The 12,304-nt window shown below is 39.4% G+C and overlaps 1 pseudogene; it reads left to right on the forward strand.

Annotated features, from left to right (window-relative positions):
- The first annotated feature begins 1,374 nt into the window (after positions 1 to 1,374).
- Positions 1,375 to 1,725, forward strand: LOC104466539 (annotated as a pseudogene).
- The last annotated feature ends 10,579 nt before the right edge of the window (positions 1,726 to 12,304 follow it).

A 12,304-nucleotide genomic window follows, 5' to 3' on the forward strand; every position in this document is an offset into this window, starting at 1 on the left:
AGCCCGCGGGCAGCCCGGTGGGCTGGCGTTGGGGCCGGCGCTTTAACCACGCTCGTCCTCATCGCCCCGGGTGCTAAATAGCCGTAGCCAAAAGCTTGCCTTTAAAATGGCTCCTTAACACGCTGTTCGCGGTGCGGTCAAGTTTTCATTGCGCGTTAGCAAACGCTGTGGAGCGGCAGCTGAGTTTGTGCCCCGGTGTTAGGGGTAGGAGCTACTAAAAGTTTCCTTTTCAGGTGACTGGAATGTTAAAACATGCTTATTTTATTCCTAAATGGAAGATAGTGCTGCTGTTGTTTGGGGTAACTTCATGTAAAATGACAAAAAGGTTAATGGTTAAAGATTAAGATGCTGGATTGTTTGGTATGGAACATACAGGAATACATAAAACATACATAACCGAAATTGGTTCTTGCTTTAATAAGCTGGTCGAACTTTAAAGGATTGTATATCCCAAAGCATATTGCCGGGGCCTCAAAATGATCACATCAAGATACGTAAAAGGATGGGGGTTAAGGGAGGAGTATTCTTTCCTAATATAACAAAAAAAAACCCAAACTTGTTACTTCTGTTCATCAGAGCTTTTGAATTTTTTTTTTTAACAGTGCTGATAAGATGCAGGTTATGAAGTGCACCAGCCAGATCATGCTATCACAAATACTGATGTAGAAGTAGTATTTTTAAATAGTAAAATTTCCTTTTGTCTCTGAAAGCATTGCCTCTCAGGCTGAGAAGCAATACCTGGCTCAGAACATCTACTGGATCCCGTTTTGGGAAGGGAAGTTAACATTGCTGAAGGGTGTACACCTCAAAATGTAGATATTTGGTGGATTATGACTTTGTAACATCTAGTGTGGGATTTGATTTGCAGATCCCCATGCCAAGTCTTTCAGTTAAGGCACAGAGAGTTGCCTGGTACTGTTTGTCTAGCCTTTATTTGGTCTGTTCCTGTGAAAAAAAACTTACTCTTGGATATTTTCTTCATTAATTTTGTTATATTGATAATTAGATGCAGCTGATGCTGCAGCTTGAATGTAGTCTTATGAGAGAGCGATAGCAAAGAACTAGGATCATTTATGTGCTTAAGAGAGGAATTATTTGCTTCCATTTCACCCTTGGATGCTTTTTTTTATTAAAATAATAACATAATTTTAAAAGTTAACAATTTTTCAGGAGGAAGCAGTGGCTTTAAGTCTTCAGTCCACGTATCCATGTGTTTGAGCGTTGAGTGCTTGTATGCCTTGTGTTCTGGATTTCAGTTGTACCTCTTACAATTCCAAACTTCTTAGAGAATGGTTGCTCTGTATATGAAGTTAAAACACTTTTGTCCTTTATCAGTGTCTGAATAATGCCTCACTATTTTTCCTCTTTAGAAACATCAGCATGGATAAAAATGAGCTGGTGCAGAAGGCCAAACTGGCTGAGCAGGCTGAAAGATATGATGACATGGCAAGTTGCATGAAGTCCGTGACTGAGCAAGGAGCTGAGTTGTCCAATGAAGAGAGGAATCTTCTCTCTGTTGCCTATAAAAATGTTGTAGGAGCCCGTAGGTCATCTTGGAGAGTCGTCTCGAGTATTGAACAAAAGACGGAAGGCGCTGAGAAAAAACAGCAGATGGCTCGAGAATACAGAGAGAAAATTGAGACTGAGCTAAGAGACATCTGCAATGATGTGCTGGTGAGAAATAATGAAACTGTTGATCCATTTTTACTTAGACTTACAGGGTAAATGGTGCTCAGCCCTCTGGGACTACTTTAGTCTGTCAGGAAAGCTGTGGTCTCCTATGCTATTTCTGAAGGACGAGGTTTAAAAAAAGTCTGACTTTCTCTCTAATGTATTTATTATTTATATACAAATCATCAGAGTTATGAATGCTAATGAATGTTGAGACATTTTATGTAGAGTAATAGTTATGCAAAATCAACATATTTCTTTGAGACTGAGCTAGCTATAGGTTTAATTTGGGGCTTTCTCCTCCACTTTTCCCCCTCAATATATATTTGTATTCTAGATCACTTTGATTTCTGCAACTTTGATATGCTGCTCTAGTTGTAAGAGGTAGTTCTTACTCTACGGAAATTGTGCCCCTCCCTGGGTAAGATGATGTAATGTTAGTTATGACTCAGCCATGCAGAAAATTGTCTGCAGGAAGAGGCAGTAGAAATGCTGTGATACCCTCTTAAACTTAAATTTTTAGTAGCAAACTAAAAGGGAGTTCATGTTAGGCATTTTGTGTGGCTTTTAGTTATGTTCAAATGTGCACGTACCCAGCAGACAATCCTATATTTTCATTAGGGGACTGGTTTGTGAAATCCGAACCTCTTCCAAATGCTTATTCCAGATTGTCAGACCTTTTTCAAACGGAGTACACCTGTGGTGCTTCGGTGAGCACACTAATATGGATTTCCAGTCCTGCAGCCACTTGTGAAGTCGATGTTACTGTCAGCAGCAGAGCTGTCCACTGGGCTGTGGGCCCCGCTGGTGTGTCATCCCATATGTGACAAGGGGTCACATACCTGGAGGTGACAGCATGACATGCGATATGAGGGAAGTGTTAAATAGCTAAGTGTGCTTGAAGATCTGATGTCAGATGAAAACTAAGATCAATGAGTAGCATAGATGTTGCTTGCTGTGTAAGATAACCAAATGACATGGGCAGTGATTGCTTCCAGAAGACTGGTTCACCAAGGGTGTGTGAAAGTCGGCGTGGATAACCGAGTATTGGCTTCCAGTTTAGGCTGGCTTCCGTGGTTACTGTAACACACCCAGTTTCATATGTTTTGTTATCTTGTGTGAGGACAACTCGTAAACTTCCACTCTGAAAATGGACATGCCAAACTTACATGTAGGAAAGAACTGATTTCCTGGTTCTTGTGGTGTTAAGTGGTAGCTCATCTCTTTAAGCCAGGGAAATAAGGATCCAAATATGGTGTTCTAATTTCTTGTTATTTATTTTTCAAAATTAATTAGTTAATTTTATTAATGGGAAAGGCCGTGGGGGTGGATGCTTTCAGTTCAGAGTGATCTGAAAATCTTTTTTAAACTATGTTTGAGTTTAAGAAATGATTTTAATTAAATCATTGGGCTTAGAAACCCCCTTTTAGAAGAACTTGGTGCTTGCAATTTTTTTTTTTTCTGATAATGGAAAACAGATTGAGGTGAAACTAGCTTTTATTGTGTATGCTAAATACAAAAACTGAAACAAAACTCCCAGCTTTTGAGTCTGCAGCAGCTAAAGTATCTGGGTGTGGGGAACACAGGGCAGGGGGGGAATCTTGTTAAATCTTCTGAATCTTAAAATGGACTTGAATTTCTCTTTGTGTTTAATGAGAGATGCATACGTTATTCAAATAAATTATTATTTTTTAACATGTTACTATCTTTAGGCAGCTAATGTCTTACTACTCTTTAGTGTTGCTAGTCTAATTTTTTTTAATAAAGGAAAAATAACTGTCCAGAAGAAACAATGCCTTAGGCAGGGATTAGCAGTAATAAAAGTACTTATTTAGACATAGGTTTAAAAGAAAAAATAAATTTTTTTTTTATTCAAGGAAGAGGATTTAAAAATGCTTTCAAATGGCATGCACTACTTTTGACGTTGCTAGTTGCATTGAAGAGTTAGATGTATATTTAAAGACGTATTCTTGTTTCTTTGTTGGAATATCTTCACCTGCATTTGTACTTACCTAGACAGATGACTGACCATATTGCTTTATTTGACATCCACTTTAACAGAGAAAAAAGAATTGTGGTAACATATTTAGTTGTTTGGGGTTGTGTTTTTTTTTTTTAATGAACAGGACTCTGCACAATGCGATATGCAAATGTAGAACTGCGATTTTTTTTTTTTCGGAAGAACCTCTGTAATTTGTGTACAGCATAATCTAGTCTGTAACTGTTCACAGAAGCGATTGTCTCACATTGGACCAAATTGTTTGTGCTAGCAAGGTTTATAAACAGCCTCTCATAGCAGGGCTGTGAAAACTTGCAATTTTGGCTATAGTGTCAAGAAAATAACTGCAAAGAGAATGGAAAAGAACAGAATAGAAGAATTCATAGTTTGTATTCTGTGTGTTAAGCATGATAACCAAAAGTCAGTATCACTGGGGATGGACCACACACCTTCTCAGAAACCTCTGAAGTGTGCCATTAATAGGACCTGAAATGTTGAAAAACTTTCAAAGCTTTCAGTCATGAGCCTTATCAATTACAGTACAAAAGCAGCTCAAAAACTTTTGTGTCTTTTATTCAGGCTGTGAATCTGTTTGAGCTGTTGTGTCTTCAGTTGCTTGCTAGGCTGTTAAGTAATATTTAATACCCTGGGGTGTTACATCACAGCAGTGTGGAAGTGACTGGTGTCCTAACTTCAGTGTTGAAGGGAAGAAACCAATTAAGAGAATTTGTGACTAGCACAATTGTCCTGGCTCCTCTGCGGCTTCTTGCTCTCTTCCCTCATTTGTTGGAATCAAATTCCTGGTGGATTGGAAGAAACAGCTCCTCTAATCCAGTAGGCACAGAGTATACTGAACTGTGCCTGGACTCTCTTCCCAGCTCTTCCACTAATTTGTGGAGTGAATAAGAGCAATTAATACTGGACTTTTTTACTGCTTCATAACTAGTAGAGTCAATGATAAAAATTGTAGTCGTTATGTGGGTCAAGTCTGATTTATTTTTCTTCTTTACACTGACCTTGCAGCAGGAAAAGCCAGCATCTACATCCTTGCCACTTCCTAAATCTTACCTTGCTTGAACCTGCTGTAGAGTACCTCTGCAGCTGAACTCATCCTCATGTTTGCTGCAGCCTCATCGTGCTGCTGTACAAAGAAGAGAGACCTAAAATCTCTTGGTCCAGCACCAGTTCTGCCAGATATACACTGGAGTATATCCAGGTGTAGTATAACTGACTCTAATTTTGAGTTGGTCTGGTAGTACTGATAAACTGCAGATTACTGGAACACATGGTGCATAGTATAAGTTCCTTGCACTGTAACAATAAAGGCTGAATTTCCAAATTCTTCAAGAATAATACATAATGTTTGGGGAAGGAATTACATTGCCATACTCGAGCATCTTAAATGTAGTTCAGTATTACAGAAAATTTCCAGCCTTAGAATTTTGTATTCATACAGGAAATTAAGCTTTTTTGTTAAGTACTTTTCCTCATGTTAGCTAAGTGTGTGCTTCACATCCTGTTTCACTTTCTAGAGTAGAAGGGAGAGTCTGTCTAAAATACCAATATAATGATCTTTTATTTGGCATTTCCATAATAAAAACTGTTATTAATCTAACAGGTATGAATTTTTTTTCAAAATACTTTTGCAGTTCATGGGAAATGGAGCTGTAATTGAAGTGGTTCAAATTAAATCTGTAGTAAGATGAATTTTTCAGCTAACGGAGATTCTGAAGTACAGAGAAGAGTGTATGGAGAGGTCTTTGAATAGCTAACATCTGATACTGCTTGCATGTGCGAAGTTCTCAAGAGCTCTAAACCGCTAGTAGCTTTCAGGAAGTCTCTGACATGAGCTACATGTAAAGTAATTATTTAAAACATAGCATGAATGTGTTTCTAGACAGTTACAGTCTCTCCCCTAGGCTGGCACGTACAGCAGTAATCCCCTGCATGTCCTCCAAAGTGTACTGTATGTGACAGTTCCCATGTTCTTCCCCCATGCCCAGTATTCTGGGCGATGGCTCTTCCTCCCCCAAGTTCCACCACAGTCATACCTTAAGTAAATCTCTCTTCTTGCAGTGCCCAAGCCTCTGTTTCCCTGTTTCTTGTCCCTTTTGGTTGTTCCCCTCAAGGTCTGGAGAGCTTCCTGAAACCTTGGCTGCCCTTCAGCATTCTAGAGTTACTGTTGCACACAGGTGCTACTCAGCACTTTTCCCCCACTCCCTCCCTGCCAGAAAAGCTGCAGGTTAATGGTGCTGTTCAGGACCCTCGCAATAAGACTGATCGTTTGCTTTCTTCGCCACCTTGTTTCTTCGTAACTTTGGGCCCAGAGTAGAATGGTTCTGCTGGTGTGCTGACATGGTTTAGATTTCTTTGCACTTGTTGTGGATGCTTCACTTTTTAGAAGTGGTAATTGTTTTAAGAAGAGAAGGTGCAGTTAAATCTCAACTAACTGACTTCAGGTTTAGGATTCTTTCCTATGTGTATTGGTTTGGGGGGAGGTAGGAGGAGGTTTAGTAACCTGTCATGGGGCTGCAGTTCACTGGAGATAAAGGAGTATAACTCTGTTCAGAATGCATCTAAATGGCTTTTAAAAGAACGTACCACACAAGTAATGCCTGTTTGCCACCATACCAAATTACGATGGGACTGTTTTCTGGTTGCCTGCAAACATCTAATAGGTTACTATGTTAACATCTATAAAACCTGTTTCTGCATGAATTCTGAGTAACAGGATTAGGAAATTTGGTTCTCTCTTCTGCAGGAAGCTATATACCTTTTGACATGCATATGTGTGAGGATTTTTTTTTTAGCAGTCGACCATTGTATGCTCAGTGTGTCCTGATGGCCAGGCAGCACAGCTGACCTATAGAGTGGTGCTAACAAGTAGAGTAGGTGGCTTATGAGCTCAAGTGACTGATTATACCATACAACTTTCTGTGCTGTGAAGATATTTTATACTAACAAAAAATTCAATATTCTGACAGAAAATTGCTACCTTTAGTTCTGCAACTCCTTCAGGCTTGCTTAATTTTTTATTTTTGACTGCACTTTGTTTCTGTCTTTGAGATCTGTGTCCTTTATTTGATGTTTTTGGAAAAGCATGGGAAGCATTTGTAGAAGCTTCTATTTGCAGAATGTCGATCACAGAAGAGGGTTGGTTAATTTGTTGAAATCTAGGAGTTAGGTGCCCAAAAATCTTTGTTTTGAAAAACTTAGTCATTATTTTAAGCTGTTTTGATTGAATCATTTAAGTTGGAAGGGAGGTCATTTAGTTCACCTTTGCTCAACGTGATCCAGTGAGATCACATTGCTTAACGCCCTGTCAGCCAAATTTTGAATATCTTCAAGGATAGAGATTTCACAACCTTTCTGGACGGCCTTTCATAATATTTTGTTATACTTATGGTTAAAAGCAAAAAAAAAAAAATCCTTGTGTGTAATCAGAACTTCTCATGATCCAGCTTGTCTGCTGCCTCTTGTCATTTCACTGTAGACCACCAGGACGAGTCTGGCTGTATCTCTCTAGGCAGGTGTACACAGCAGTAAAATTTGCTGATCTTCCCTTCTCCAGGCTGAAGAAACCCATCTCCTTCAGCCTCGCCTTGTACATCGTGCGCTCCAGCCCCATAATCCTGCTGGTGGCCTCCGCTGGGCTTGCTTCAGTATATCCATGTCTCTCTCGTACTGTGGAGCCCAAACCCAGGCATAGAACTCAAGATGTCATCTCAAGTTGTTGAAGTTTTATGTGCTAGTGACATATGTGAAAATATTTGAGTACCTCCGGTTCACAAATTCTTCTTTCAATGGACTTTTATATATCACAGGACAAAATGTAGCCAGGGTTTGCTAACTTTGCAGGATGGTTATAATTTAAGCTTTTAATTAACTCTTCAAGTCTAGCTTTTTCAGTTAGTGTTTGGCTGGTATAATTGCTCACGTATATTGAAGGTAGGAGACTGAGGCAATTTGCGTCAACCTCATGATTTCACTTTGTGAGTCCTTTAATCACTTCCCTGGTTGCAGCTACACCCCTTCAGGGTTGGGGGTTTTTTTTGGCTGTTGGGTTTTCAGTTTTGTTTTGGTTTTTTGGTGTTTGTTTTTTTCCTGCAGTGAAAGCACTGCCTAAACTAGAGCTAAAGCAATTTCCTTTTTTTTTTTTTTAAGCAAATGGTCTTTATGTTTTTTAAGGAAAGTAAACTGTTGAAAAAACTGTTGAATCATGGAGAATTAAGACATCAGTCATGGATCAGTTCAAATATGAGATGACTTGTGTTGTTTTTTGTTTATTCTACATTGTTCATGTAATTGTTTGTAAACACATGAGACTTCAGCTCATGTTTGAAAGGAGTTTAGGTTCCAGCATATGTAAGTAATTCACTGGTGGTTGCACTGCATGAGCAAAGGTGAGCTAGTACTTATTAATCTTAGCAAGAAGCGCATCCATAATGTTGATACTTGTGTTTAATGCAGCCATTTATCAAAAAATCAGCTGAGGTCCTCTGCATAAATGCAAAAAAAATATTTACCAGTTTATTACCTTACTTATAAGTATTAGTTACCTCTGATACTTACATTAGCCGTGCACACGCGTGTGTATACACATATACCTGTATCTGTATCCTGCATTTATTGGGAGTAGAACAGATCTTTACTATAACCAATTGTCTGCTGTATTAATTTCACTTGGCGTTAATGTTTAGTAATTGGCTTTGATTAAAAAAAAAAGAAGTACATCATGCTTATACTGTTCAAAAGCACCAAGGTAACGTGCTTTATTTGACAGCAACCTTCAGTGTTCAAGTACTTTATGCACTTCTTGCTAATATGCACTTCTGAGCAGCAAAAAGTAAGCTGATCAGTTTAGTCACCTATGACAGATAATCTCTTCCTTCCATGCTGTTGAAGTGAGAACTTCATGGCATGTGCTTGGAATTTTGTGAAGCTGCTAAGTGTGTTTGTTTCACTGGTTGGTTACTTAGAAGGCCAAGAGTAGAAATGCTGCATTGTTAAGATACCAGCTTTTACTGGGCCTGTGAAAGCCATAGTGCTACAAATATAAAATTTAGAATTATGAGCAGAGTTAGTGCATTATCTCTGTACATCTGTATAAACAGATGCCACACTATCTCTGATTTTATCTGGAACCTTCTGTTTTGTTACTGTACACTTGAATGAAGTATGTCTTTCTGAAACAGGGTCTCAGATGCTTTGCTTGTTCTTTGCTGTAGGCAGACACAGCGACTCCTGTCTCTGAACCTGAAGTTGGTTGTCTGTTCAAGCAGTAGGTGACGACCACATTGAAGGAGTTTGAGAAAGCCTGTGCTGTTAAAGTTGGTTGAAGAACATTAAGATTGTGATTATTTCTTAAATGTGCTTTTTACTGAATGTCAGCTCTTGTGTAGTTGCTTATTTTTCTTGAAATCTGACAAAGAATTGGCAATGCCTCTTCTAATGGGAAGTAATAAGTCATGCTGCTGCTGAGATAACAGTAAATTCATATTTATTTTAATCAGATTTAATGCAACTCAAAAGAGGCAGAGAGCAGTTTTGAGGTTTTTTTTCTGGATGTTGTTACCCTTTGTGATTATGCAGGTAACAAAATATTTAACAATCTAACCAATCAGATTCTCCTGGTGCAGAGTAGGCTTACATTGCTAAAATGGCATTTTTTTGATAATAAAATGCTTTTATTAACATTGTGTGCTATGATGAACTCCTAATAGTCTGCTTCAGGATGTTTCAGATCTGCTCAGAGTGCAAGCTGCTGAAGATAAATGGTTCCTTCTGTTTCTTATAAAGGATAAAGAGTGTTACGTCGTGTTTATGGGGAGTTTTAGCAGTATTGCTTCAAAGACCAAAGCTGTAGAGTCTTAAGACAGCTAGAATATGTTCTGTTTCAGAGTACAGCCACAATAGCTATCACTTAGACCTACCTGTCTAGCTGAAATTCTCATCCAACTCAAATGGTTTCAGTTTCGTATTATCTCAGGTTTCTCAGAAGATAATGCTGTTTCTTCAAAGAATAGTGATTGATGCATTTGGCACCATTCTATTTTGTTGTTAGACCCCAATATTGAAGAAATAAATTAATGAGATGATGCAAAAAGAATCCCAGGTACAAGTTGCATATTGGCTTTGATCCTCAGCTGAGACTGTTTCGTGGATTAATGTCTACAGCAATGCCTCAACAAATTAAATACTTTATCCCTAATTATTTTTCTATTAAGTGTCTTACTGGCTGCTGCCTTTTGCATGAGTTTTATTCATAGTTGGTTAGTAAACCAGAGAGGTATTTTTGCTTATGCTTCAGAATTTGGTTCCTTCACTCTCATGTGTTTGTTAAGCATACTTTGGTAGAAACCTGTAATGATTGGCATGAATGATTTTAAAAGTCTTTTGAGGAGTGACTTCATTGCAGCGCACAACTTCCTCAAGGGAGGCAGTGGAGGGGGAAGTGCTGATCTGCTCTTTCTGGTGACCAGCAATAGGACACGAGGAAATGGAATGAAGCTGCTGCATCAGGGGAAATTCAGATGGACATTAGGAAAAGCTGCTTTGCTGAGAGGGTGGTCGGTCACTGGAACAGGCTCCCCAGGGAAGTGGTCACAGCACCAAGCCTGTCAGAGTCCAAGGAGCATCTGGACAATGCTCTTAGTCATATGGTTTAGTTTTAGGTAGTACTGCGAGGAGCAGGACTCGATTCTTATGTGTCCCTTCCAGCTTGAGATATTCTGTGATTCTATGAATTATCTCAAAGGTTATATCCTGATATTAAGCATGTTTGCTTCCCTTGCCATGAATACTAGTTGGAAAGCAAAGTGGTAGAAGGAACAAGGTAGTGAAGGGCACAGTAGTCTTAAGTTGGGGAGGGTAGATCTGCAAGGAGAGATACATATATGGCTGCAAAAGTGTGGAAATTGCCTCACTTCTTGTGCTTTATTTTTTTATGCAGACTGGTGGTGTGTTCATCTGTAAGTGCTATATATTCCCTCTAAGCACAGTGTAGGTGTTTTAGTGCATACTCCTACTTCTTATTGACTTAGTTCTATCCCCCAGCATACATGTCAGTGTGAAGATTATTTTTCTGGGTGTCCTACTTCCATGTTTTCCTCTGCCTTCCCATATGTGATACTGCTTTTGTTCTCCTTTCTAAAGAAACACATTTAGACTGTTCTAGTAGTATTTTTGAATAAGCTAAAATTTCTTGCTTTTCTTTCTGTTATACAGGATTCCCTTTTCTACATTAATCCTCTAGTCCTTTTTTCAGTTATCTTTTTATTACTCAGGCCTTGTTTCCTCAATTTTTTTTCCTTTTCTAGATCTTCACCAGATGGACTACAGCAAAACTGCTAACCAAGTGTACCTTTTTCCTGCTCTTATCAATCCCAGATGTCCCTATGCATGGCACATCTCCCACTGTTTCATGAACTCCTCCCTCCCTCCCTGCCCTGTGGAGGTCCTTTGTCCCAGATGCTGAATCTCTCTGCTGCTCAGGCTCATCATTCTCATCTCTTCTAGCCAGGCTTCTCACCTTTTTCAAACTGCTGCTGCTGTCTGTGTGGGCAGCCAGTTTCATGTGAAGAGAGAATAACTGGTACTGAGAACAGGCAGCAGGCTTGTTTCCTTCTTCAGCAGATGTTTTACTAGAAAGATCTCCAGTGCTGCAGCAGCCGCTAGTATTTGACAGATTTTCTGGTATTCTTCTTCCAGTGAGCAAGTGAGTAGATAGAAATCTGTAGCTAACTTGAAAAAAGAGGTTTTTCTTTTGGCCAGAGTAGAAGGCTGACAGCAGAACAGTCCTTTTGGCTTTCCCCCAGGAGGGTTGGAGGTCACCCATGAGGCAGCAGTTGCAGGGCCCTGATCCCAAAATCTGGGTCGAGCTGTAATCTGAAGCAGCACAATTAGCCTGTCTCAAAACAGCCTGCATTTGGGAAGGGATTGTCTAAAAATATTCCCTTTAAAAATGCAAATATTTGGCATTTTCCTCTAACGGTTCCTAAGGTCCACAAATGGTTTGGTTAAACCCTTTGTAGTGTGTGTGCCAGTCTGCAGCATGGCTGATTGCACGTGTTGTTTTATAGCCCAAGTAACTTTCCTAACTGTAGTGCCGAGGCAGGTAACATGTGCATGGAGAATCACATGCTAGCTTTTCATTGGAATGATGGGTGTCTTTAACTTCTCTGACACAGGTGGCCTACTTTAACAATTTTGTCATCAAAAGAAAAGTCTTTTAAAGGATAGCTTGACAAAGGTGTGCTGCTGTTACTGTGCTGGGTGATTAGTGGGTTCCACTTGATGAAACCAAGTGCGTGTAGCTCTTCCTGCAAAGTGTGTACCTGGAAACACTGATCTGAATCAATATTTTGAATGCCTACCTACGTACACCTGATACTTTGCATCTTTTTTTTTTTTTTTTAAATCTTTAAAACACTGTGCAGCTGCACAGGTGGAAAACAGCGAGTCAACATTGTAATGGTAGTCTGGATAGTTTTGTGTCTCCTGCCGCACAGGAAGGGTTGTTGCCCTAGGAGCATTGGAACACAAGGGAAGCTTGGTGCTGTCTGGGTTGCAGCTGGTAATTGTATCTTGATGTATCTGGAAAACTGAATCTTAAGATTCAATAAACTGCAATTT

Source organism: Pterocles gutturalis, unplaced genomic scaffold (assembly GCF_000699245.1).
Source record: "Pterocles gutturalis isolate BGI_N339 unplaced genomic scaffold, ASM69924v1 scaffold6201, whole genome shotgun sequence".
Taxonomy (NCBI): domain Eukaryota; kingdom Metazoa; phylum Chordata; class Aves; order Pterocliformes; family Pteroclidae; genus Pterocles; species Pterocles gutturalis.